This window comes from Hyla sarda, chromosome 1 (assembly GCF_029499605.1).
Source record: "Hyla sarda isolate aHylSar1 chromosome 1, aHylSar1.hap1, whole genome shotgun sequence".
Taxonomy (NCBI): Eukaryota; Metazoa; Chordata; class Amphibia; order Anura; family Hylidae; genus Hyla; species Hyla sarda.
This window is the reverse complement of record NC_079189.1, coordinates 385,747,429-385,772,725: the sequence shown is the minus strand read 5'-3', so window position 1 is coordinate 385,772,725 and position 25,297 is coordinate 385,747,429. Positions and strand designations below refer to the sequence as shown.

The 25,297-nt window shown below is 42.5% G+C and overlaps 1 protein-coding gene across 1 annotated transcript in view; it reads right to left on the bottom strand.

The window, feature by feature from the left end:
• LRRC2 (leucine rich repeat containing 2) overlaps nucleotides 1-18,876 on the bottom strand; it is a 394,574-nt gene extending 375,698 nt beyond the window's left edge. Inside the window, exon 1 of the mRNA XM_056552234.1 lies at nucleotides 18,858-18,876. The gene's annotated coding sequence lies outside the window, so the exon portion shown is untranslated. The remainder of the gene's footprint in view (nucleotides 1-18,857) is intronic.
• Between the last annotated feature and the right edge of the window lie 6,421 nt (nucleotides 18,877-25,297).

Genomic DNA, 25,297 nt, shown 5'->3' with positions numbered 1-25,297 from the left:
CAAACCCCCCCCTGGACCAAGTACCCCCCTGACCGCAGCGGCGGCTAGTGACAGCGAGCAAGCCGAGCTGCCTGTTTGATCGACCTCTGGGCTTCGGTGCGGCGCTCTGATACGTGCGCCGCTCTCAGCAGCCCACGTGACTAGCGGGGAATAGCAGTGACACCACGTAATACCCTACCCCGTAGCTACTGTGCTCGTATGCCTAGAACGAAGGACCTTATCGCTGGTTGCCAGGCATACCCGAAGGTGCCCTTACCTGACTCTCAGAAGTAAAACGTCCAGACCGGGTAAAACCGCGTAGCTCTACCGGAAGCAGCACGGTGCTGAGGCAGACACCCGTGAGTCAGGGCCTCCGCCTTAAATCACGCTCAGACTCCTCCCACAAATTAGGTCAGCTCTTCCAGCTAACCTTCACATATATATGTTTTATTTATTTTTGTTATTTTTAACACAAATTTTTTTTTGTTTTATCTATTACAGATGTAACTGCAGATGGGATGGACCACTCACTGTATTATTGCAAAACGTTGCCTCACGTTGTGTGAATAAAGACACTATCTTGCACTTTAAAACGGTGTTGCTGCTGCTTATCTGTTTATATCTACGTGGACCCCTGGACCTGGGATCTGGCTGACGGCACCCGTGCACTTTATCTGGGATGTGCGGCTTTCCTTGTTGTCTTTATATATATATTAGCTGAGTACCCGGCATTGCCCGGTTTTTCCTTCCTAATCCTTGTTGGGGAGCAAAATCAACAAAGGAGGAAGCTTTTGACTTCATATCCCATCCCCATATATTGTTGTCATATCCCAACCCCATATCCCGTCCTCATACCATGACCTCCAATCTCGACCTCCTATCTTGACCTCCTATCTCGACCTCCTAGCCCGTCCTCCTATCCCGACCTCCTATCCCGACCTCCTATCTTGACCTCCTATCCCGTCCCGACTTCATATCCCATCCCCATATATTGTTGTCATATCCCATCCCCATATCCCATCCTCATATCCCATCCTCATACCACGACCTCCTATCTCGACCTCCTATCTCGACCTCCTATCTCGACCTCCTATCTCGACCTCCTATGCCGACCTCCTATCCCATCCTCCTATCTCGACCTCCTATCCCAACCTCCTGTCCCATCCTCCTATCCTGACTTCCTATCCTGACCTCCTATCCCGACCTCCTATCCCATCCTCCTATCCTGTCCTCCTATCCTGTCCTCCTTTCTCGACCTCCTATCCTGACCTCCTATCTCCACCTCATATCCTGTCCTCATATGCCGACCTCCTATCTCGACCTCCTATCCTGACCTCCTATCTCCACCTCATATCCTGTCCTCATATGCCATCATCCTATCTCAACCTCCTATCTCGACCTTCTATACCGACCTCCTATCCCGTCCTCCTATCCAGTCCTCCTATCCAGTCCTCCTATCCCGTCCTCCTATCTTGACCTCCTATCTCGACCTCCTATCCCAACCTCCTATCCCGTCCTCATATCTCAAACTGTAAGATGTGTACCAAGTATTGAAATATCTCCAGCCGTACAGAAGTTATGTGAGAACATGCATTTCCCATTGATTTGCATGGGACTTTAAACAAAAACCCTGACCCTCACAAATGGGGGTAGTTAAGGGTTAAATTAACTATCCTATATTTTAAGTTGACATATAAGTAACATGTGACAAAGTATTATCGAAATATCCCCAGCCGTTTGGAAGTTATACAGTAACATATATTTCCCATAGACTTGTTTGGGACTTTAAACATAAACCCCGCCCCTGGCAAATGGGGGTTAGTAAGGGTTAAATTACATATCCTATGTTTGTTGTTGACATATAAGTAACATGTGTGCCAAGTTTCATGTTAATATCTTTAGCCGTTTGGACGTGATGCTGGAACACACACACACACATACATACACACACGTTGAGTTTTATATACGGTATATCTCTTAAAGGGTAGCTCCCACCATCCTATTTTGTTTTCTGTCCCTGCCTATTGCCAATCTATCCCTAACCCCCTCCCTGCTTTTAATTTTTCTTTTTACAATATTAAAAATAACTTTATGTCTGCCTGGTAGTGTGCTCACTACCAGGCAGACTTCCCCAGCAGGCACCACGTCACTGATGCCTGCTGGGGACAACACTTCCGCCCTTAGTTTATCTACACAGGGTGCCTCCAGCTGTTTCACCACTACAACTCCCAGCTTGCCCTGACATCTATAGGCTGTCAGGGCATGCTGGGAGTTGTAGTAGTGAAACAGCTGGAGGCACCCTGTGTAGATAAACTATAAGTTAGTGCCATGCGGCACTACAGCGCTAGCCCGTTCCCTCTGTCAAAGCCCCCCCATACCCCGTTTCCTCCATCACAACTGAAGATGACAATTTTAAACATATTAATTTCCGCACATGTAGTTAGGAATATTTCCAGAAGTAAGACAAAATCAAACCTATATAAATAGGGTATCTTTTTAATCATATGGATCGACAGAATAAAGATAAGGTGTCATTTTTACCGAAAAATGTACTGCGTAGAAACGGAAGCCCCAAAAAGTAACAAAATGGCATTTTTTTCTTAAATTTATTGTACATTGATTTTTTTTTTTCGCTGTAGATTTTTGGGTAAAATTACTGATGTCATTACAAAGTAGAATTGGTGGTGTAAAAAATAAGCCATCATATGGATTTTTATGTGCAAAATTGAAAGGGTTATGATTTTTAAAAGGTACGGAGGAAAAAATGAAAGAGCAAAAATTGAAAAACACTTGGTCCTTAAGGGGTTAATCAGGATTTTCTGCCAAAGCCAGGAGTAGAACCAATATAAAGAAAACTACTATGTGTAAATGCAGACTTACTGCATTCTTCCTTTATTATAATATGTTGTGACAACATTTTCCATATACTGTTATATTCAAGAATAAGCCACTAAAGAGTAGGATTGTATTGCTGCACTTACACAACATTTTAAGAAACTACATCAATAATCCCTTATGTTAAAGACATTGACATATTGAAAAAAAACACATACAGGGTTACAGTAGATACAAATTCACTGTTCGTAAGTGAAGAGACCACAAATTTATTTGCTAATGGGCTGAATAGGAAGCCCCACAAAAATGTATTCCATGCTATACAAAATTGCAAAGGGATCTCTGCAATTCTTTTATATATCACAGTAGAATTATATAAGGTAAAGTTACATTACAAATTAAGAATTTGGTTTATTCTAGTTTATTATGGTAATAATGTAATGATGATGATGATGATAATAACAATAATAATAATAACAACAACACAGCATAAAATAATATTCATAATAAATAATGATAAAACATTATAATGTACAGTCTTTACTTACTTTGTCTTCTTTATCTTTCCTTCTATGTATGTAACAGAAGGAGCATCACAGTAGAGTTCATGAACGTCACAGTTAAAACATAGCGACATACTCTATTTATAAATCCCTCAATATAAATTTGGACTGATGATCTCATTTCTATAGAAAGCTGTTAAAGAACAAGGATTGTTTAACCTTTCTAAACTTTTAGTACATACAGAATAAATAACAGCATTGTATTTTGACTACATATCTACAGAAGGTGGTAACCAAACCCCTTTTATCGGATTTATTTCTCCACCACTGTTAATAATAATAATAAAAAAATGTATTTATATTGCGCCTACAGATTCCACAGCGCTTTAACTGAGAAACTGAGAAATTGTCAGTATAATTCATTTTTACATATGCATGCTCATCTAAGTTAAATGAAAACTATTAGCTTGCTCCCCCCCCCCCCCCCCCCGCGCTAACCAGCAGTACTGGCTGATAATGCAGGGGATGCTAATCAGTTTGATGACTACTGAGCCCGGATCCGCCCTGCCATTTGGCCCATATCTTCGTTTTTCCCTATATGTAAATTAAGTGCTAACTGGCACATGTGGCGTTAACTGGCACTCTGACGTTGCAGCCGCTGGCCGCTGCACTGCCCAGCTAATCAATATTCCTCCTTTCCCTCTGCCTCTCCCTCTTCTCCCCGCTCTGTAATGAAGAGGGAGAGGCAGAGGAAGGGGAGGAATATTGATGAGCTGGGTGGCGCTGCGGCCGGCAGCGGTGACGTCAGAGTGCTAGTTACCCCGCCTGTGCAAGTTAGCACTTAATTAGCATATAGGGAAAAATTAAGATATTGGCCGATTGGCCGGGCTGATCTGGGCACAGTAGGTATCAAACTGATCAGTGTCTCCCACACTGCTGCTGGTTAGTGCGGGGGGAGAAAGCTGACAGTTTTCCTTTAAGCATTCATTTGATTTCAATGGCGATAGGAGAGAAAGCTGATGCCAAACAACCCCCCCCCCAAAAAAAAAAAAAAAAAAAGACAAAAAATGCATTTACATTTTGAATGGTTACCAATAGAGATGTGCAAAATTTTGAAAAAATTGGATTCGACAAATTTTTTTAAAGAATTTAGTTCAGGTTGAATATTTTTGCGACAGATAGCTATTAAAAACGGCTATTTCTGGCCTACAGAGAGCCTCAATAGGGGTGTAGAGCACTTTGCCTTGTCCAAACATGCATAAGGAGTGTGCTGTGTTAGTGAAATAATACTGTTATTCAGTATGACATGCAGATTACAGGCATTGCTATTAGAATCACTGCTGCAGAGCGTTGATGTGGCAGCAGGGAGACCATATGGTGTCAAAATATAAGAGAATAAAGAGATTTTTTCTGTAATTTTTATTTAATTTAATTTGAATTAAATTACATTTTTTGAGTACCCATTCTGGTGAGCATCGAGCTGGCGGTCCTCCGCCAGGGGAGATACCACCTGTTCCAGCCCCTGCCTCTCCGTGCCTCCCTGACTATGAAAGTGTGAAAGTTTCATTTAATTGGTTATGGTTCATTGTTATTGCTCCAAGCTGTTTCATTGGATTCTTGTGATAATTCCACAGGTAATATGACGTCGATGACCATAGGGCCTCAGTCTTGAAAAGATTATATTAGATTCCCAAGTTTAATGTCACGTTTTTTACTTTGAACTAATACTGTATGACCACAAAAACCAATCTAACAAGGAGTCACATGGCGGCACAATGACAGAGAATGAGGAGACCATAATCTGTCAGAATGACACATCCTGGAATTGGCAGCAGCACAAGGAGACCATATGGTGGCAGAACAACCCAGTCTGGAGGTGGCAACAGCCTGACAAGACCATGGGCCTCACAATAGAGAATATTAAAGATATTTTTGAAAATTTTAATTGAAGATTTATGGTAGCTAGTGCAACCATAAAATATTTTTAGGTAATGTCCTAGGCGCAGAAGCATCAGTAAACCATATAGTGGCTGAATGCAAAGCGTGGAGCTGGCGGCCGCATGAGTAGACAATAGGACTTCACAATCCTTTAGATTAAAAGATTAATTTTTAAATTTTAATTGAAGATTTTTTGTAGCTAGTGCTACCATAAAATATTTTTACGTAATGGCCAAGGCCTGGAGGTGGCTGAAGCATGAGGAGACCATATGCAGGGTGGGTCATTTATGTGGATACACCTTAATAAAATGGGAATGGTTGGGGATATTAACTTCCTGTTTGTGGCACATTAGTATATGTGAGGGGGGAAACTTTTCAAGATGGTTGGTGACCATGGCGGCCATTTTGAAGTCGGCCATTTTGAATCCAACTTTAGTTTGACACATCAAACTTATTGGGAATTTCACAAGAAAAACAATGATATGCTTGGTTTTAACATAACTTTATTCTTTCATGAGTTATTTACAAGTTTCTGACCACTTATAAAATGTGTTTAATGTGCTGCCCATTGTGTTGGATTGTCAACTCCCACTCTTTACACACTGATAGCAACACCGCAGGAGAAATGCTAGCACAAGCTTCCAGTATCCAATGTTTCAGGTGCTGCACATCTTGTATCTTAACAGCATAGACAATTGCCTTCAAATGACCCCAAAGATAAAAGTCTAAGGGGGTCGGATCGGGAGACCTTGGGGGTCATTCAACTTGCCCACGATGACCAATCCACTTTCCAGGAAACTGTTCATCTAGGAATGCTTGGACCTGACACCCATAATGGGGTAATGCATAATGTGGTGGTACCAGCTCCATCAGCAGCAGCCTGAGTCTACAGTCGCTGATGAGTAGCTTCCTTCACCCGCATAGTGAAGCAACTCATCAGCAGCAGGTACACCCTGAGCAGGACTTGAACCAGCAGGTGGTGGCATACCTTGACATGGCCATGCCAACACACCTTGAAGATCCGCTGGACTTCTGGGCAGCCAAACTTGATTTGTGCTCGCAACTAGCAGAGTTTTCCCTGCAAAAGCTGTCCTGCCCGGCCAGTAGTGTGCCACTAGAGCGGGTGTTTAGTGCGGTGGGGGCCATAGTCATCCCAAGGAGAACTCGTCTGTCCACGAAAAATATGGAGAGACTGACCTTTGTGAAGATGAATCAGGCATGGATCAGCCAGGATTTCCAGCCACCAATGCCTGATGCATGAGAGTAGATTGACCATGGTGCCACACCAATACTTCACAAATATGGATAGTGCCAAACTGATTTAAGTCGCTGCTCCCCAGTTACAAACATTCCTCCCCATCAGACCTTTTTTCACCCACCTTCATCACCGGGTACTGGTATTGCCACTCACCGCACCACTCACTGGGTCACTTTCAGGACTCCTGATGCTGCTGCTGCCACCTTCAGGCCATCTCATTCAGCCACTATATGGTCTCTTCTTATGCTTCAGCCAACTCCAGGATGTGCCATTCATCCAATATATGGTTTACAGATTCTTCAGCCAGCTCCAGCCTGTGTTATTAAGCAACTACATGGTTTAGTGATGCTGCTGGGCCTAGGACATTACCTATATATGTTTATGGTAGCACTAGGTTCCATAAATTTTCAATGGAAATTTCAAAATTCATCTTTTATTCTTAGAAATTGTGAGGCCCTATTGTCTCCTCTTCTGCCGCCAACTCCAGGCTGTGCCATTCAGACACTATATGGTCTCCCCATACTGCCACAAATTCCAGGCAGTCATTCAGCTACTATTCGGTCTCCTCATACTGATGCCACCTCCAGACTGTCTCATTCAGCCACTATGTGGTCTCTTCTCATGTCTCAGCCAACTCCAGGCTGTGCCATTCAGCCACTATATGGTCTCCTCCTATTGATGCAACCTCCAGGCTCTGTCATTGTGCTGCCATGTGACATGTGACTCCTTGTTAGATTTGGTACTTTGTACCCACACGCCGGGGCCCAGGACACTAAAACTTGGAAGTTTAAAGTTCCATTTCAAAACCCTCAATTTCAATTTAAAAATCTTAAATTTAAAAACCTTAAATTTCAATGGTCTCCTCATGCTTCTGCTAACTCCAGGCTGTGTCATTCATTCACTATATAGTCTATTGATGCTCCTGGTCCTGGGTCTAGGAATAAAAAAATCGTTATGGTAGCACTAGCTACCCAAAATCTTCAGTTTAAATTTCAGAATTCATCTCTTAAGGGATTGTGAAGCCCTAGTGTCTCCTCATGTTGCTGCCAACTCCAGGCTGTGCCATTCAGACACTATATGGTCTCCTCATGCTTCAGCCAACTACAGGCTGTGTCATTCCGCCAAGATATGGTTTACTGATGCTGCTGGGCCTGGGTTTGGGCCTAAACTATTTTTATGGTAGCACTTGCTACCATAAAGCTTCAATTTAAATTTCAAAATTCATCTTTTAATCTTAGGGATTGTGAAGCCCTAGTGTCTACTCATGCTGCTGCCACCTCCACACTGTGTCATTCAGCCACTATATGCTCTCCTTATGCTGCCAACACCTTCACACTGTGTCATTCAGCCACTTTGTGGCCTCCTCATGCTGCCAACACCTCCACGCTGTGTCATTCATCCACTATATGGTCTCCTCATGCTGCCAACACCTCCACTCTGTGTCATTCAACCAATATATGGTCTCCTCATGCTGCCAACACCTCCATGCTGTGTCATTCAGCCACTATATGGTCTCCTTGTCCTTCAGCCTCATCCAAGCTGTGTCCTTCAGCAACTACATTGTCTCCTCATGCTGCCAACACCTCCACACTGTGTCATCCAGCCACTATATGGTCTCCTCATGCTGCCACCACCTCCACACTGTGTCATTCAGCCACTATATTGTCTCCTCATACTGATGCCACCCACTTCATATGCATGTTAGAACAAAGAAAAGTGTTGTACATCTCTATTGAGGCTCTCTGTAGGCCAGAAATAGAAGTTTTTAATATAGATTTGCCACAAATAAATTCGGATCAAACCAAATTTTTTTTTTAAATTTGGCGAATCGGCCGAATCAAATATTTCAAAAGTTTGCTCATCTCTACTTCCCGCCTTCCCAGACTTCCTTGCCCCATGTCCTCACATGTGGATCCACCATTTTAGATGCCCTGTAGCCTGGACCACACTAAATGGAGTTTAATGAAGCGATTTGCACGATATTTGCATTTGTTGCAAATCAAAATTTTCAATGAAATTTATAACAAATTCAGATTTGTCAGCTTCGATTGGCTCATTTCTAGTTATCAAGCATTAGAAAAAAAAATGCAGTTTTCTTCAATAAACAAAGCCACATCTGTCCTCAGGTTGTGTGCGGTATTGCAGCTCATTTTTATTTAAGCGAATAGAGCCGCTTTGTAATACCATATACAACCTTTTGAAATTCATTGTGCTATTTATGGACAAATGCTGCAAATCTCCAGCATATTTTGGCAGCCTTTGGCAGTCCTGACAGGCTAGGAGTTGTAGCTTTGCAACACCTGGTTGGAAGACACTGCATTAGACAGTCCAGTGATGTTGTCAAAATCAGCAGCCAATTTTTGTCTAATGTGTACGGGGCCATTACTTCAGTTTTATTTATTTATTTGTGCCGCTATATAATAGATCTGATAGTTGGGTATCCCCATGCCTCCCAACTTTACTGGGGGGTTGATCATATTTTGCTTAATTCTAATGTGTTTGTGCCCCTAAATTAGCTCATTTAATTTTTTTTCCACCTCTTTAAAATACTTATCCCCGATCCAGATTGGAGCTGCTCTCAAAAAATGTAATAAAATGGGGAGTAGAACACTTTTTTTTATTAATGCCACCCTATCTGACATGGTTAAAAGATAATTTATACCATATACCTATTTTACCATAAATATTTCTATTATTGGACAAATATTAAGCTTAATATATTGTGACATGTCTCTAGAAATCTCTGTTCCCAAATATTCCAGTGCCTCCTTTGACTTATGAATGATTATATTACCTATTGGAGTCTCAATATCTCTATCTAAAAGAAGAAGTCCTGATTTTGACCAGTTGATTTTGTAACCTGAATATTGCCCATATTCCTCAAGAATTTCCATTATACCTGCAATTTTCTCGTCTGGATTTTTTAAATGAAAAGTAGCACATTATCTGCATATAATAAACATTTTTTCTTTAGTACCATCAATACCAAATTCCTCAAATCTTTCTGTATTTCTAATAATGTGAGCAAAAGGCTCAATTGCTATGGCAAATAAAGTAGGGGAAAGTGGGCACCCCTGTCTTGTATCCCTTTTTAAAGAAAAGCTCTTTGAGATACTACCATAAATTTTTATCCTTGCAGTCGGGGAGTGATATATCGTTTTTATTGCTTTCTTTACTAACTCCCCCAAATTCATTTCCTCCATCACTCTCTCAAGGTGTCCCCACTCCACCCTGTCAAATGCTTTATCACCCTTCCGAATATTCAAAAATGTTCTCTGTATATTGCTATAAATATTTCTACCCTGAAGAAAGCCTTTTTGTTCTTCCCCAATAATTCCATTTATCACCCTATGTAGTGGCTTAGCCCATATTTTGGTAAAAATTTTGCAATCATTATTAAGTAAAGAGATTGGTCGATACAACCCAACCTCCAACTCATCTTTACCCTTTTTAGGAATTAGGACAATATAGGCTTCTGCCATTGATGGGGAGAGTTTGCCAATCACTAAGGATTCATTATATAATTCAAGTAAATACGGCAATAATACTTCCCCAAACTCTCTATATACCTCGAACAATAATCCATCACTCCCTGGTGTAGAGTTCCCTGTAAATGACTTCAATACAGTTTTAAGCTCCTCTAGACTAATCTCCTTATTTATTTCCTCTTTTTGCTCCTTGGCAATTTTTGATAATTTTAATTCACTTAAATAATTCTTTATCTCCTGGTCCGTTTTTTCCCTTCCTTTTTACATAGTTCTTCATAATATTTAACAATTACTTGTTCAATTTCTTCCTTTGTATGCACAATTCTCTTCTTATTATCCCTCACTGCTTCTTTGATTTCTTTTTTCTCGCTCTGGTTTTTTATTATACCCATAATCCATTTATTTATTTTCCTCTGTGTATTGTTTTTGCCCCTTAAAAAAAAAAGTGCATGTTGTGTCTTCTACATAATGTATTCTTTATACTTATCTTGTGCCCTTAAGCCTCCTTAGTTTGTGCAAATATAGTTTCTATTTCCTTAATTTCCCTTATCAGTTGTTTCTCTTTTTCTCTATACTTTCTCCTAAAATGTATTATCCTTTTTATAAGTATGCCTCTTAAAAAGGCTTTTAACGTGTCCCAAACCATCTGTAGCCTCATGGATCCTTTATTCATCTCCCAAAATTCTACACTATCATTTTGAACCCCTTCTATTGCTTCCTTAATGTGCAACCGATGTGGATTAATATACATCTTATTTGTATTTTCCCTCTTCTTCCCACTATTAATATTACCAGGGCATGATCTGACACCGTTTTTGGTTCATATTAATTATTTTTTTTTTTACTCAAGTCAGGGTTTGTACATCTACCAAAATTAAATCAATACTAGATGCTGTTTTATGTGTGGTATTAAAACACGAGAATTTTTGTTTCAATGGGTACAGATGATTCCATGTATCTTTCCAACCTGTTTCCTGACACCATTTGTACAGAAGTGTATACTAGTTCCTAACTCCCTACCTTTCCAATCTAATTCTTTGTCCAAAACAATTAAAATCACCCAAAATGAAAAATTCTTTATATCTTTTCCCCTCCAAAAATGTGGTTAGGTAACATGGTTAGCTTATGCTACTTTAACCCCTTCAGGACCCATGACGTGCATGTACGTCATGAGTCCGCTCCCGTTCTATAACGCGGGGCCACGGCGTAGTGGGTCGGCCTCATAGCGGGTCGGCTAACCGTGGCTAATAGCGTGCAGCACCAATCGTGGTGCCGCGCTATTAACCCTTTAAACGCGGCGTTCAAAGTTGATGGCTGCATCTAAAGTGAAACTAAAACGTTCCTAGTTAGCTCAGGGGGCTGTTTGGGATCGCCACGGCAAAATCCCGGCATCCCGAACAGCTTACAAAACAGCCGGAGGGTCCCTACCTGCCTCCTTGCTGTCCGACCGCCAAATGACTGCTCAGTGCCTGTGATCCAGGCATGAGCAGTCAAGCAGCAGAATCATCCATCAATGGTTTCCTATGAGAAACCATTGAACAATGTGAAAGATCAGTCTGTGCAGTGTTATAGCCCCCTATGGGAGCTATAACATTGCAAAAAAAAAGGGAATAAAGATCATTTAACCCCTTCCCTAATAAAAGTTTGAATCCCCCCTTTTCCCATTTGAAAAAAATAAACAGTGTAAATAAAAATAAACACATGATATATCACCGCAAGCGGAAATGTCCGAATTGTAAAAATATATAATTAATTAAACCGCAAGGTTAATGGCACATGCGCAAAAAAATTCCAAAGTCCAAAATAGTGTATTTTTGGTCACTTTTATAAAATAAAAAAGGAATAAAAAGCGATCAAAAAGTTCGATGAATACAAAAATGGTACTGCTAAAAACTTCAGATCACGACGCAAAAAATTAGCCCTCATACCGCTCCATATGCAGAAAAATAAAAAAGTTATAGGAGTCAGAAAATGATAATTTTAAATGTGTAAATTTTCCTGGATGTAGTTATGATTTTTCCCAGAAGTACAAAAAAATCAAACCTACATAAGTAGGGTATCCTTTTAATTGTATGGACCTACAGAATAAATAGAATGTGTAATTTTTACCAAAAAATGTACTGTGTAGAAACGGAAGCCCTCAAAAGTTACAAAATGGCGTTTTTCTTCAATTTTGTCTCACAATAATTTCTTTTTTTCATTTTGCCATAGATTTTTGGGTAAAATGACTGCTGTCATTACAAAGTAGAATTGGTGGCACAAAAAATAAGCCATCATATGGATTTTTAGGTCCAAAATTAAAGAGTTATGATTTTTTAAAGATCAGGAGGAAAAAACGAAAATGCAAAAATGGAAAAACCCTAGGTCCTTAAGGGATTAATCCATTTTTTCTTAATTAAAATGACTGTTTCTTGTGTTAAGTGGGTGTTTATTAAACACACTATAGCTGGGAGGTAGTTCACTATCCTATCAAACACAGCAAGTCTTTTCCTCTTCTCCTTAATCCTCCTGATATTTCATGTTAAAATTTTCTTTTCCATTTCGTTTTATTTCTCCATTCTCTCCAATACCTGCTATCTGGCAATAAACTGGTGTTCCCTCCCACTTGTTGGTTCCATCCTTTTCCTTTGGGTCTCCCTGAAAAAATATGCAAACATCAATACATTGGAATTACCCCATTCTATAGCCTTCCTTTCTCTGGACAATTTCAATACAGTGTCCCCATCTTTAGAACTTAAAATTCTAATGAAGAGAGTTCTTGATGGGGAACCAGGGACTGTTTTTTTTTTTTTTTTTATGGAATCCTATGTGCTGTTTCCACAGTAAAATTTACTGAAAAAGATTGTAAACCATAAAGTTCGATTAACCAGTCCTTCACAAAGGTAGCTGGGTCCTTCCCTTCTTCTCCTTCCTGTAAACCAACAATTTGTACTAGATCGATCTTCTAGATCTGTCAGTTTCTCTTTCAAAAAGATATTGGGGGAGATTTATCAAAACCTGTCCAGAGGAAAAGTTGCCCAGATGCCCATAGCAAGCAATCAGCTCGCTTCTTTCATTTTTAACAAGGCCTCTGCAAAATGAAATAAGCAATCTGATTGGTTGCTATGGGCAACTGGGCAACTTCTCCTTTGCATAGGTTTTGATAAATCTCCCCATTATCTCTTTTGATTTCATCCCATTCCTTACGGATTTCCCCCACATTCTTTTCCAACATGGAAATAGCTTTTTCTTTTTGTTTAACTCTCCCTTTTATTTTATTTGTGTCATCTCTAATGAGTGATATATCTGTGCTTAATCCTCCAACTTGAAGTGTAAGATCCTCAATGGTTTTGTTAAATTTTTGCACTTCACCAAGAATTGAGGCTAGGACATGTGTACTGCTTTCTCCTCTCTCAATCTCTTTGTTTTCCTCATCAGCCAAAAGTGGATTAAACCTCGACCCCCCTGTTTGAGTTGGTATTGCCGGGATTTGATTTTGCATACGGGTCTTGACAGATTCATGTGGAGTTTTCAGGTATTTAGACATCTGATTACCGAATATACTCGAGTATAAGTCGACCCGAATATAAGCCGAGGCCCCTAATTTCACCCCAAAATCCCAGGAAAAGATATTGACTCGAGTATAAGCCTAGGGTTGGAAATACATCATCCCCCCTGTCATCATCCAGACCTCCGTCATCATCACCCTCATCATCATCACCCTGTCATCATCCCCCCTTCATCATCACCGCCTGTCATCATCCCCCCTTCATCATCACCACCTGTCATCATCCCCTTGTCATCATCCCACACCCCCCCTTCATCATCCCCTTGTCATCACCGTCTGTCATCATCCCCCCTTCATCATCACCGCCTGTCATCATCCCCTTGTCATCATCCCACACACCCCCTTCATCATCCCCTTGTCATCATTCCACACCCCCCTTCATCATCCCCTTGTCATCATCCCACACCCCCCTTCATCATCCCCTTGTCATCATCCCACCCCCCGCTTCATCATCCCCTTGTCATCATCCCACACCCCCTCTTCATCATCCCCTTGTCATCATCCCCTTGTCATCATCCCACACCCCCCCTTCATCATCCCCCTGTCATCATCCCCTCCCCCCCTTCATCATTCCCTTGTCATCATCCCACCTCCCCCCCTTCATCATCCCCCTGTCATCATCCCACCCCCCCCCTTCATCATCCCCCTGTCATCATCCCACACCCCCCTTCATCATCCCCTTGTCATAATCCCACACACCCCTTCATCATCCCCTTGTCATCATCCCACACCCCCCTTCATCATCCCCTTGTCATCATCCCACACCCCCCCTTCATCATCCCCTTGTCATCACCGTCTGTCATCATCCCCCCTTCATCATCACCGCCTGTCATCATCCCCTTGTCATCATCCCACACCCCCCCTTCATCATCCCCTTGTCATCACCGTCTGTCATCATCCCCCCTTCATCATCACCGCCTGTCATCATCCCCTTGTCATCATCCCACACACCCCCTTCATCATCCCCTTGTCATCATTCCACACCCCCCTTCATCATCCCCTTGTCATCATCCCACACCCCCCTTCATCATCCCCTTGTCATCATCCCACCCCCCGCTTCATCATCCCCTTGTCATCATCCCACGCCCCCTCTTCATCATCCCCTTGTCATCATCCCCTTGTCATCATCCCACACCCCCCCTTCATCATCCCCCTGTCATCATCCCCTCCCCCCCTTCATCATTCCCTTGTCATCATCCCACCTCCCCCCTTCATCATCCCCCTGTCATCATCCCACCCCCCCCCTTCATCATCCCCCTGTCATCATCCCACACCCCCCTTCATCATCCCCTTGTCATAATCCCACACACCCCTTCATCATCCCCTTGTCATCATCCCACACCCCCCTTCATCATCCCCTTGTCATCATCCCCCCCCCTTCATCATCCCCTTGTCATCATCCCACCCCCCCTTCATCATCCCCTTGTCATCATCCCACACCCCCTTCATCATCCCCTTGTCATCATTCCACACCCCCCTTCATCATCCCCTTGTCATCATCACCACATGTCATCAGCCCCCCCCCCACCTTCATCATCATCACCGCTTGTCAATGTCTAATACAGTGGTCTTCAACCTGCGGACCTCCAGACGTTTCAAAACTACAATTCCCAGCAAGCCCGGGCAGCCATCGGGCTTGCTGGGAGTTGTAGTTTTGAAACCTCTGAAGGTCCGCAGGTTGAAGACCACTGCGGCCTTCGACATCATCCAGCCCCCCCCTCACCCCCTTTAGTTCTATACTCACCTCCGCTCGGCGGGACGTTTGGGTGCGCTGGTCCGGTGCTGCAGGACTGTCCGGTGGGGAGGTCGTCCGGTGGGATAGTGGTTCCGGGCTGCCATCTTCACAGGGGGACCTCTTCTCCGCGCTTCGGGCCCGGAATAGAGGCGTTGCCTTGACGACGACGCAGAGGGACGTTGGTAATGAACGTCCCTCTGCGTCGTCATCAAGGCAACGTGACTATTCCGGGGCTGGGCCCGAAGCGCGGAGAAGAGGCCTCCCGGTGAAGATGGCAGCCCGGAACCACTATCCCACCAGACGACCTCCCCACCTGACGGTCCTGCAGCACCGCACCAGCGCACCCTAACGTCCCGCCGAGCGGAAGATGAGTACAAAACTAAAGGGGGTGAGAGGTGGTGGGGCTGGATGATGTCGAAGGCCGCAGTGGTCTTCAACCTGCGGACCTCCAGAGGTTTCAAAACTACAACTCCCAGCAAGCCCGGACAGCCGATGGCTGCCCGGGCTTGCTGGGAGTTGTAGTTTTAAAACATCTGGAGGTCCGCAGGTTAAAGACCACTGAGGGTGGAGAGTTCACTCGAGTATAAGCCAAGGGGGGTGTTTTCAGCACGAAAAATCGTGCTGAAAAACTCGGCTTATACTCGAGTATATCCCGGTCCCACCTGATCTTCTAGGGTTAGCTTTTGGGGGCATTTCAGTATAAAAAGGAGGCTTTCACTAAGTTCTTTTTCTGGTGAAGCTTGCTTGCCACCTGTTGAAAACTAAAATAGATTGCAAGGTGATACTTTTATATACCCATGTCCCCCCCCCTTGTTTTTAATAGCATGTTAGCAGTAGCATGGTGCAAAAAAGTCATGTGAAGGTTTAACTCACAGTTAGATGTTTTCCTAATTTTTTATGTGATTTTTACAGTCAGTGCACAGCATAGAGGAACATTCATTACTTGTTTGGGCGACAGAACTTGCAGGCTGGCTCACCCATAAGAGTGATTGCGATAGCACCTAGTGGTAAAAAGATCAGTCCACAAACAATTTTCCACAAAGAGGGGGTCTCTCTGGTTGGCTTCTGGTTGGGTTCCTGACAATTGTAGAACTCGCTGATGCTCTGTAAGGCTATGTTTCCACTTAAGTTTTTTTGGAGCATTTGCCAATGGTGTTTTTACGTGGGAAAATCATTGTCCAGATGTTAGTAGGAAGTCAATATGGAAAAGCAAAATTTCAAACCCCCGTTTTTTAAGTTTCAGCATCCTCGGAGAAAAGTAATTATGCATAGCATCCCTACTTCCCTCCACCACCATACAGAATTTTTCCAGTGCAGGTTTGATTGCGGCTACACCCGGGAGAACAGCTGATGCTGAGCAGTAGATATACTTCGTATATCTACTGCCCAGCAAGAATTTACAGTGAATCTGCAATGTGTATAAAGTAGATGAATTGCTGGTTTACTTAAAGGGGTACTCCCATATAAAACTTTTTTTTTTTAAATCAACTGGTGCCAGAAAGTTAAACAAATTTGTAAATCACTTTTCTTAAAAAAATCCTAATCCTTCCAGTACTTGTTAGGGGCTGTATACTAAAGAGAAATCAAAAAATGAAATGCATTTCCTCTGATGTCATGATCACAGTGCTCTCTGCTGACCTCTGCTGTCCATTTTAGGAACTGTCCAGAGAAGAAGAAAATCCCCATAGAAAACATATGCTGCTCTGGACAGTTCCTAAAATGGACAGCAGAGGTCAGCAGAGAGCACTGTGGTCATGACATCAGAGGAAATGCATTTCTTTTTCGGATTTCTCTTTAGTACACAGCCCCTAAACAGTAGTGGAAGAATTAAGATTTTTTAATAGAAGTGATTTACAAATCTGTTTAACTTTCTGGCACCAGTTGATTTAAAAAAAAAAAAAGGTTTTCCACAGGAGTACCCCTTTAACCCCCTGAGTGTTGAGTGCTATGCTCCAGCCCAGCAAGGAAAGACTTAACCTAAACTGTTCATCTATAGATAGACCTGGCCGGGACAGGAGCGAGGGAGGTAAGTATTTCTGCATAATTACGATCGGACTGCATTGCCATCAGTGGTGATGGATCAGGTCTGTGCAATCCTAGCGCTAAAGAATTTTTACGGCGATCATTCAGACACAATCTTGAAGCAGAATTCCTGTTTAGAATTCCGGGCAGAGATTTCGTAGTGTGAACATATCCTAGTTATAAACTAGAGAGGGGGGAACCAGGCTGCTCCAGACATCTTATTTTGCTAGGTAGACCTAGACCCACAAACCTACTAACTGGTTTAGCCCAGATTTCTTCCCTGACTGTACACCGCCAGTTAGACTACTCTGTAAATCAGTTGTATCATACTGTATGTCTTTAAATATTACAAAATTCACATTTTCTTTACATTCTGTTAGCTATACAGTGGTCACTCAAGTCGTATTGACCTTAGGATACAATATTTTTAACTTACAATGAACTTTCCTGGACCATTGTAACTTGAAACCATACGCAACGTACAATGCTAGAGACAGTCCATGTGCAGGTGTGAATGCCTGGAAGATCCTTCCATTTAGAGTGAGCAATCTACTAGTCAAAACACTGTATTACTGAAATGCATGCACTGAAAAGGTGTCTAAATAGCGCCTCCCTACAGTACATGTAGTAAAGTAAGGTGCTACATGTGCTACACTGCTCTTTTACTGTGTCAGGATGAAATGATCCTTTGGACACCAGTTAAGAGCAGCTCAATTTTATCTTTCTGATACACTATATAGGAGATTTATGAACACCTGTGCAGAGAAAAAGTGGAGCAGTTGCCCATAGCAGCCAATCAGATTGCTTCTTTTAATTTTTAAAAGACCTCTGAAAAATAGAAGCAGCAATCTGATTGGTTGCTATGGACAATTGCTCCACTTTTCTTCTGCACAGGCTTTGATAAATCTCCCCCTATGTGTTCTATTCAGGACCCTAAAGAAACTGTTGTCATCTACATCAGAAGGGATTTACAACATCCAGAAGCTCTCTCTGACTAATAAATAAAGCAAGTCCATACATTTCCATGTAATTTTCAGCTTACTTTTCTTTAACCCGTTCAGGACCCATGACGTAACGTTACGTCCCGACACCCTGGGTCTTAAGGACCCATGACGTACAGTTACGTCATGGGCAGTTCCGGTCCCCGCCGTGCACCGGGCGGGGATCGGACCAGGATGCCTGCTGAAATCGTTCAGCAGGCATCCCGTGCAAATGCCCAGGGGGGTCCCGGGACCCCCCCATGTTGGCGATCGCAGAAAATCGCATGTCAATTCAGACATACGATTTTCTCCGATTCGCATCTGATCGGATCTCTGGTGACCCGATCACCCGGAAAATTGTGATGATCTGACCTGTCAGTGACAGGCCAGGTCATCTTGCAGGGTAGGAGTGAAGTCGCAATGCTGTGATTTCCTCCCATCCTCTGCCATTGGTCAGAATTGATTCTGACCAATGGCAGAGCAGGACAGTGGGTTGCCATTGCAACCCACGTTCTGCCCACCCCTGGATGTCGAGGGGATCGTGGGAAGAAGATGGAGGCCGGGTACCTTACCTGAAGATGGCGTGGAGACCGAAGATCCTCCTGGAGACTACGGAGATCCCGACTCGTGGAGGGGGGGGGGGGGGGGGGGCGAAAGTGAAAGTAAAGTGATCTTTACTGTGGCAACCACTAGGAAGGCCAAACTGCAACTCCCAGCATGCCCAGACAGCCAAAGGCTGTCTGGGCATGCTGGGAGTTGTAGTTTTGCAACATCTGGAGGGTCACAGTTTGGGGACCACTGTTACAGTGGTGCCCAAACGGTGGCCCTCCAGATGTTGCCAAACTACAACTCTCAGCATGTCCAGACTGCCCAGGCATGCTGGGAGTTGTAGTTCTGTAACATCTGTCCTTCAGATTTAGCCATTTTCATGAAATTTTTGAAAATTGCTTCTCTACTTTGAAGCCCTCTAATTTTTTCAAAAAGCAAAAATATATCCATTTTATGATGCCAACATAAAGTGGACATATTATATTTGTGAATAAAAATAAAATGTACTTGGAATATCCATTTTCCTTACAAGCAGAGAGCTTCAAAGTTAGAAAAATGCTAAATTTTCCAAATTTTCATGAAATTTGGGGATTTTTCACCAAAAAAGGATGCAAGTAACTCCGAGAATTTACCACCAAAATAAAGTAGAATATGTCACAAAAAACAGTCTCAGAATCAGAATGATAACTAAAAGCATTCCAGAGTTATTAATGTTTAAAGTGACAGTGGTCAGATGTTCAAAAAACGCTCTGGTCCTAAGGTGTAAAATGGCTGGGTCCTTAACGGGTTAATCTTTTTTTTTTCCTAATAGGTTGACAAGTTTGAGGCTTCAATTACTAGCAGTCCATAGAGTTATGGTCTAAAGGAACAATGGTTTTAACTTACAATGCTTGTCCAGAAACCAATTAATATTATAAATTGAGGGACCACTGTATATTCTATCGACTGTCACAGTCACTGCCATAGTAAAGCTGGGTTCCCATCACGTTTTTCCCCATATGGGAGTGCATACGGCAGGGGAGAGCTAAAAACGTATGCTCCCGTATCCTGCTGTATGCGGTCCAGTATGGAATTCATTTCAATGAGCCAACCGGAGTGAACCGGTCGGCTCATTTTTCTCCATATGCTGTTTTCTACTGGACCTAAAACCATGGTGACTACGGTTTTAGGAGCGGTAGAAAACCGCATACGGGGAAAAATGAGCCGACCGGTTCACTCCAGTCGGCTCATTGAAATGAATTCCATACTGGACCGCATACAGCAGGATACGGGAGTGCAAGTTTTAAGCTCTCCCCTGCCGTATGCGTTCCCATATGGGGAAAAACGTGATGGGAACCCAGGATAACCTCAACCCGATTCATGTAACAATTGCGAGAATTCCGTGGGTTAGTGTTCATTATACCACAACCATTAACAAGCCAAAGCCATCATGAAGCCCAATAATGGTATCAGGTTAGAGTGGCAGGTAAATGGATAAAAGAAATTCTTTATGTCTATGGTCCTCGGTTGCACAGAATTCTTTCCTTTTGAATGCTTGTTTGAGATAATAGAGGCTTTGGACTAATATGTAAATAGAAAAGTTATATTAGCAGTATCCATAGTAGCAAATGTTAGGCTTCCAGTAATTCATATTACCATGACATGAAGTCTGAGCAGGATTAGAAGTGTCTTCTGAAGTTGAATTGCTTGTTTCTACAGAGACCGAGTTAATCACATAATGATTCTGTATAAACTTCTGGTACATTTCTATATCCATTTTACAACTTATTAAATGTTTGTATTAAGCAGACGATCATATTTCATTTCTATTGATTCTCTCTATACAGTATGTCAGCGCTGCAGTAATCAGGTTGTATAGTGATTCTACACTAAATTACTGCCAGGGCAGTAATGCTAATTGCTGACTAGAAACACTCAGTCTGAACCTGGATCGTGGCATGTGTTTTCTTTATGTCCCATTAACCCCCTAAGGGATCAGACCATTTTCACCTTAAAGGGGTACTCCGGTGGAAAACTTTTTTTTTTTTTTTAATGAACTGGTGCCAGAAAGTTAAGCAGATTTGTAAATTACTTCTATTAAAAAATCTTAATCCTTTCAGTACTTTTTTGCAGCTGTTTGCTACAGAGGAAAATCTTTATTTTATTAATAAATTTTTTGTGTTGTCAACAGTGCTCTCTGCTGACACCTGATGCCTGTATCAGGAACTGTCCAGAGCAGGAGAAAATCCCCATAGCAAACCTATGCTACTCTGGACAGTTCCTGACACGAACAGAGGTGTCAGCGGAGACCACTGGGGACAACACAAAAAAAAAATTCAAAAAGTAAAGAATTTCCTCTGTAGCATACAGCTGCTAAAAAGTACAAAAAGGATTAAGATTTTTTAATAGAAGTAATTTACAAATCTGTTTCACTTTCTGACACCAGTTCATTTAAAAAAAAAAAAGTTTTCCACCGGAGTACCCCTGTAACCCTTAAGGACTCAGGGTTTTTCCGTTTTTGCACTTTCGTTTTTTCTCCTCACCTTTTAAAAATCATAACCCTTTCAATTTTCCACCTAAAAATCCATATTATGGCTTATTTTTTGCGTCACCAATTCTACTTTGCAGTGACATTAGTCATTTTACCCAAAAATTCATGGTGAAACGGAAAAAAAATCATTGTGCGACAAAATCGGGGGGCTTCCGTTTCTACGCAGTGCATATTTCGGTAAAAATGACAAGTTATCATTATTCTGTAGGTCCATACAGTTAAAATGATACCCTACTTATATAGGTTTGATTTTGTCGTACTTCTTGAAAAAATCATAACTACATGCAGGAAAATTTATACGTTTAAAAATGTCATTTTCTGACCCCTATAACTTTTTTATTTTTTCACGTACAGGGCGGTATGAGGACTAATTTTTTGTGCCGTGATCTGAAGTTTTTAGCGGTACCATTTTTGTTTTGATCGGACTTTTTGATCTCTTTTTAATCATTTTTTAATGGTATAAAAAGTGACCAAAAATACGCTTTTTTGGACTATGGAATTTTTTTGCGCGTACGCCATTGACCGTGTGATTTAATTAACGATATATTTTTATAGTTCAGACATTTACGCACGCGGTGATACCACATATGTTTATTTTTATTTACACTGTTTTATTTTTTTATGGGAAAAGGGGGGTGATTCAAACTTTTATTAGGGAAGGGGTTAAATGACCTTTATTAACACTTTTTTTAATACTTTTTTTGCAGTGTTATAGCTCCCATAGGGACCTATAACACTGCACACACTGATCTCTCATGCTGATCACTGGTATGTATTAACACGCCTGTGATCAGTGTTATCGGCGCTTGACTGCGCCTGCCTGGATCTTAGGCACGGAGCAGTCATTCACCGATCGGACACCGAGGAGGCAGGTAAGGGCCCTCCTGGTGTCCTGTAAGCTGTTTGGGACACCGCGATTTCACCGCGGCAGTCCTGAGCAGCCCGACTGAGCAGCCGGGTTACTTTCACTTTCACTTCAGACGCGGCGGTCAGCTTTGATCGCCGCGTCTGAAGGGTTAATACAGGGCATCAACGCGATCGGTGATGTCCTGTATTAGCCGTTGATAGCCGCCGGGACGACCCGATATTACGCGGGGACAACGCGTGACCCCGCGGCATATAGCTGGAGCCGGCGGAGGACGTAAATATACGTACTTCGTCGTTAAGGGGTTAAGGACTCAAAATTATTAAAATGTTTCCTTTTTCGCTTTTTCCTCCTCACCTTCTAAAAATCATAACACGTTCAATTTTGCACCTACAGACCCAGATAAGGGCTTTTTTTTTGTGTCACCAATTGTACTTTGTAATGACATTACTTATTTTATAACATAATTAGCAGCGAATCAAAAAATAATAATTTTGTGGGGTGAAATAAAAGAAAAAGTCCATTTTGCTAATTTTTAGGGCTTCCGTTTCTACAAAGTGCACTTTTCGGTAAAAATGACACCTTATCTTTATTCTGTAGGTCCATACGGTTACAAAGATCCCCAATTTATTTAGGTTTTATTTATTTAACTACTTAAAAAAAATTATAACTACATTACAACTACAAAATTAGTATGTTTAAAATTGTCATCTTCTGACCCCTAAAACTTTTTTATTTCTCTGCTTATGGGCCTATATGAGGGCTAATTTTTTGCACCATGGTCTGTAGTTTTTATTGTACCATTTTTGTTTTGATGGGGCTTTTTGATCGCTTTTTATTAATATTTTTATAGTATATGAAGTGACCAAAAAACGCACAATTTTTTACTTTTTTGTGTGTGCGCCATCGACCGTGTGGTTCAGCTAGCCTTATATTTTAATATTTTGGACATTTATGCATGTGGCAGTACCACATATGATTTTTTTATTACATTATTTTATTTAAAAAATAGGAAAGGGGGGGCGATTCAAACTTTTATTATGGGGTGCTTATTCACATTTATTCTCTTTTTTAAACACTTTTTTTTTTTTAGCGCCCACAGGGGGCTATACAATGCAATCTTCTGATTGCATACACTGATCACTGCTATGCCACAGCATAGCATTGATCAGTGTTATAGGCACTCTGCTGCTCCAGCCTCCTGGAGCAGTAGATCGCCAATTGGATGGCCAGGAGGCAGGTGAGGACCCTCCTGTCATCCAGTAAGCTGATGGGGACATCGTGATTCGGTCGCAATAGTCCCGATCAGCTCCGCTGAGCTGTCAGGATAGTTTTTCTTTCACTTTAGACACCGCGCTCAACTTTGATTGCGGCGTCTAAAGGGTAAATGCCGGGCATCAGCCCGATCGGCAGTGCCCGACATTAGCCATGGGTCCTGGCTAGCTGTAGCAACCGGGACCCACCAGGTTTAACATGTTCTCCACTAGTGAGAATGGTTTAAACCCTGTTAATGGGACTCAGGACATACAGGTATGCCCTGAGTCCTTAAGTACCAGGATTCAGGGTACAAAATCCAAAACCATGAGTGTATACAGACACACAGAGAAAATATAATGGAAAGATTTATACCATTTCCTGTGTTTTTGAGCCACTCCGGGTATTTACTTGAAATACTGAGCAAAATACTGACCAAGCTGTTGTCCCAAGCAGAATAGAAGATGGCACTCACCACACTTGAAGTAAAAGTTTTCTTTTATTAAATCACATGTGGTCCCAGATACAGATGGTCGATTGGCTGTTTCACACCACGCAGGACACGACTAAGCGCTCTGCGTGGTGTAAAAAGGCCCATTGACCATCTGTATCCTGGACCCCATATGGTTTAATCAGGGCTGGTGCAAGGATTTTTGCCACCCTAGGCAGAAGCTAATTTTGTCGCCCCTTGACTCCAACCATTGGCCTGCCCTTTGACACTCCCCACCTTACTACTGGGGTGACACACTGTAATAAGGCCCCTCCTCATGTATTTAGCTTGCTATTGGGCTGATACACTGTACCAACCTCCTCCTCATGTTGCTGGCTGAGCAAGTGGTTAGAATGCTGGTCGTCTAACTTTCTTGTGGCAGTCAGAGCGGCGCCTCCCCCCTCCATTTAAGAGGCACTCTAGGCAGCTGCCCATTTTACCCATAGGCAGAGCGGGCCCTGGGTTTAAAGGGGTTCTCCGGTGCTTAGACATCTTATCCCTATCCAAAGGATAGGGGATAAGATGCCTGATCGCTGGAGTCCCACCGCTGGGGACCCCCGTGATCTTGCACGTGGCACCCCATTTGTAATCAGTCCCCAGAGCGTGTTCGCTGATTACTGTCGATCAAGGGGCCAGCGGCGTGTGATGTCATGCCTTCTCCTCCATGTGACGTCACGCTCCGCCCCTCAATGCAAGTCTATGGGAGGGGGCGTGGCAGCTATCCCTCCCGTAGGCCTGCATTGAGGGGCGGAGCGTGACGTCACACGGGGGCGGAGGTGCGGGGTGCCGCGTGCAAGATCAGCGGGGTCCTCAGCAGCGGTGCATAAGATGTCTAAGCACCTTAGTACCCCTTTAATAAAAGAAAACTTTTACTGCAAGTGTGGTGAGTGCCATCTTCTATTCTGCTAGGACATTATAAAATTGCTATATTCTGGATAGAGCACCACCTATTACGAGCAGTAGTGGAAGAGCGAGAAAAAATGTGAGCATGCCGCATCCACAGGATCAGTGTGAACAGGAGGTAGTGCCGACTGAACTATGTATCTTCGGCTCTCCCATAGAGATACATGCAGGGGGCATGTCGACCACGGCAGCTCCGAGCGAGAGAAGGGTTGGTTTTCTGAAAACAAAGCTTCATCAGTTCACTGTAAAATCCTAAATTTATCTGTGAATGCTGCATGTGCTGCATGTGTTCATGTAACAATTCATGAATCAAAGTTACATATTAACCCCTAAAAGACATTGAGGGGGATATTCAAATCTCGTAAAAAAAATGAATTTTAGCACCAAATGCTGTCCGATTGGCATTTGAATGCTCCAAGCC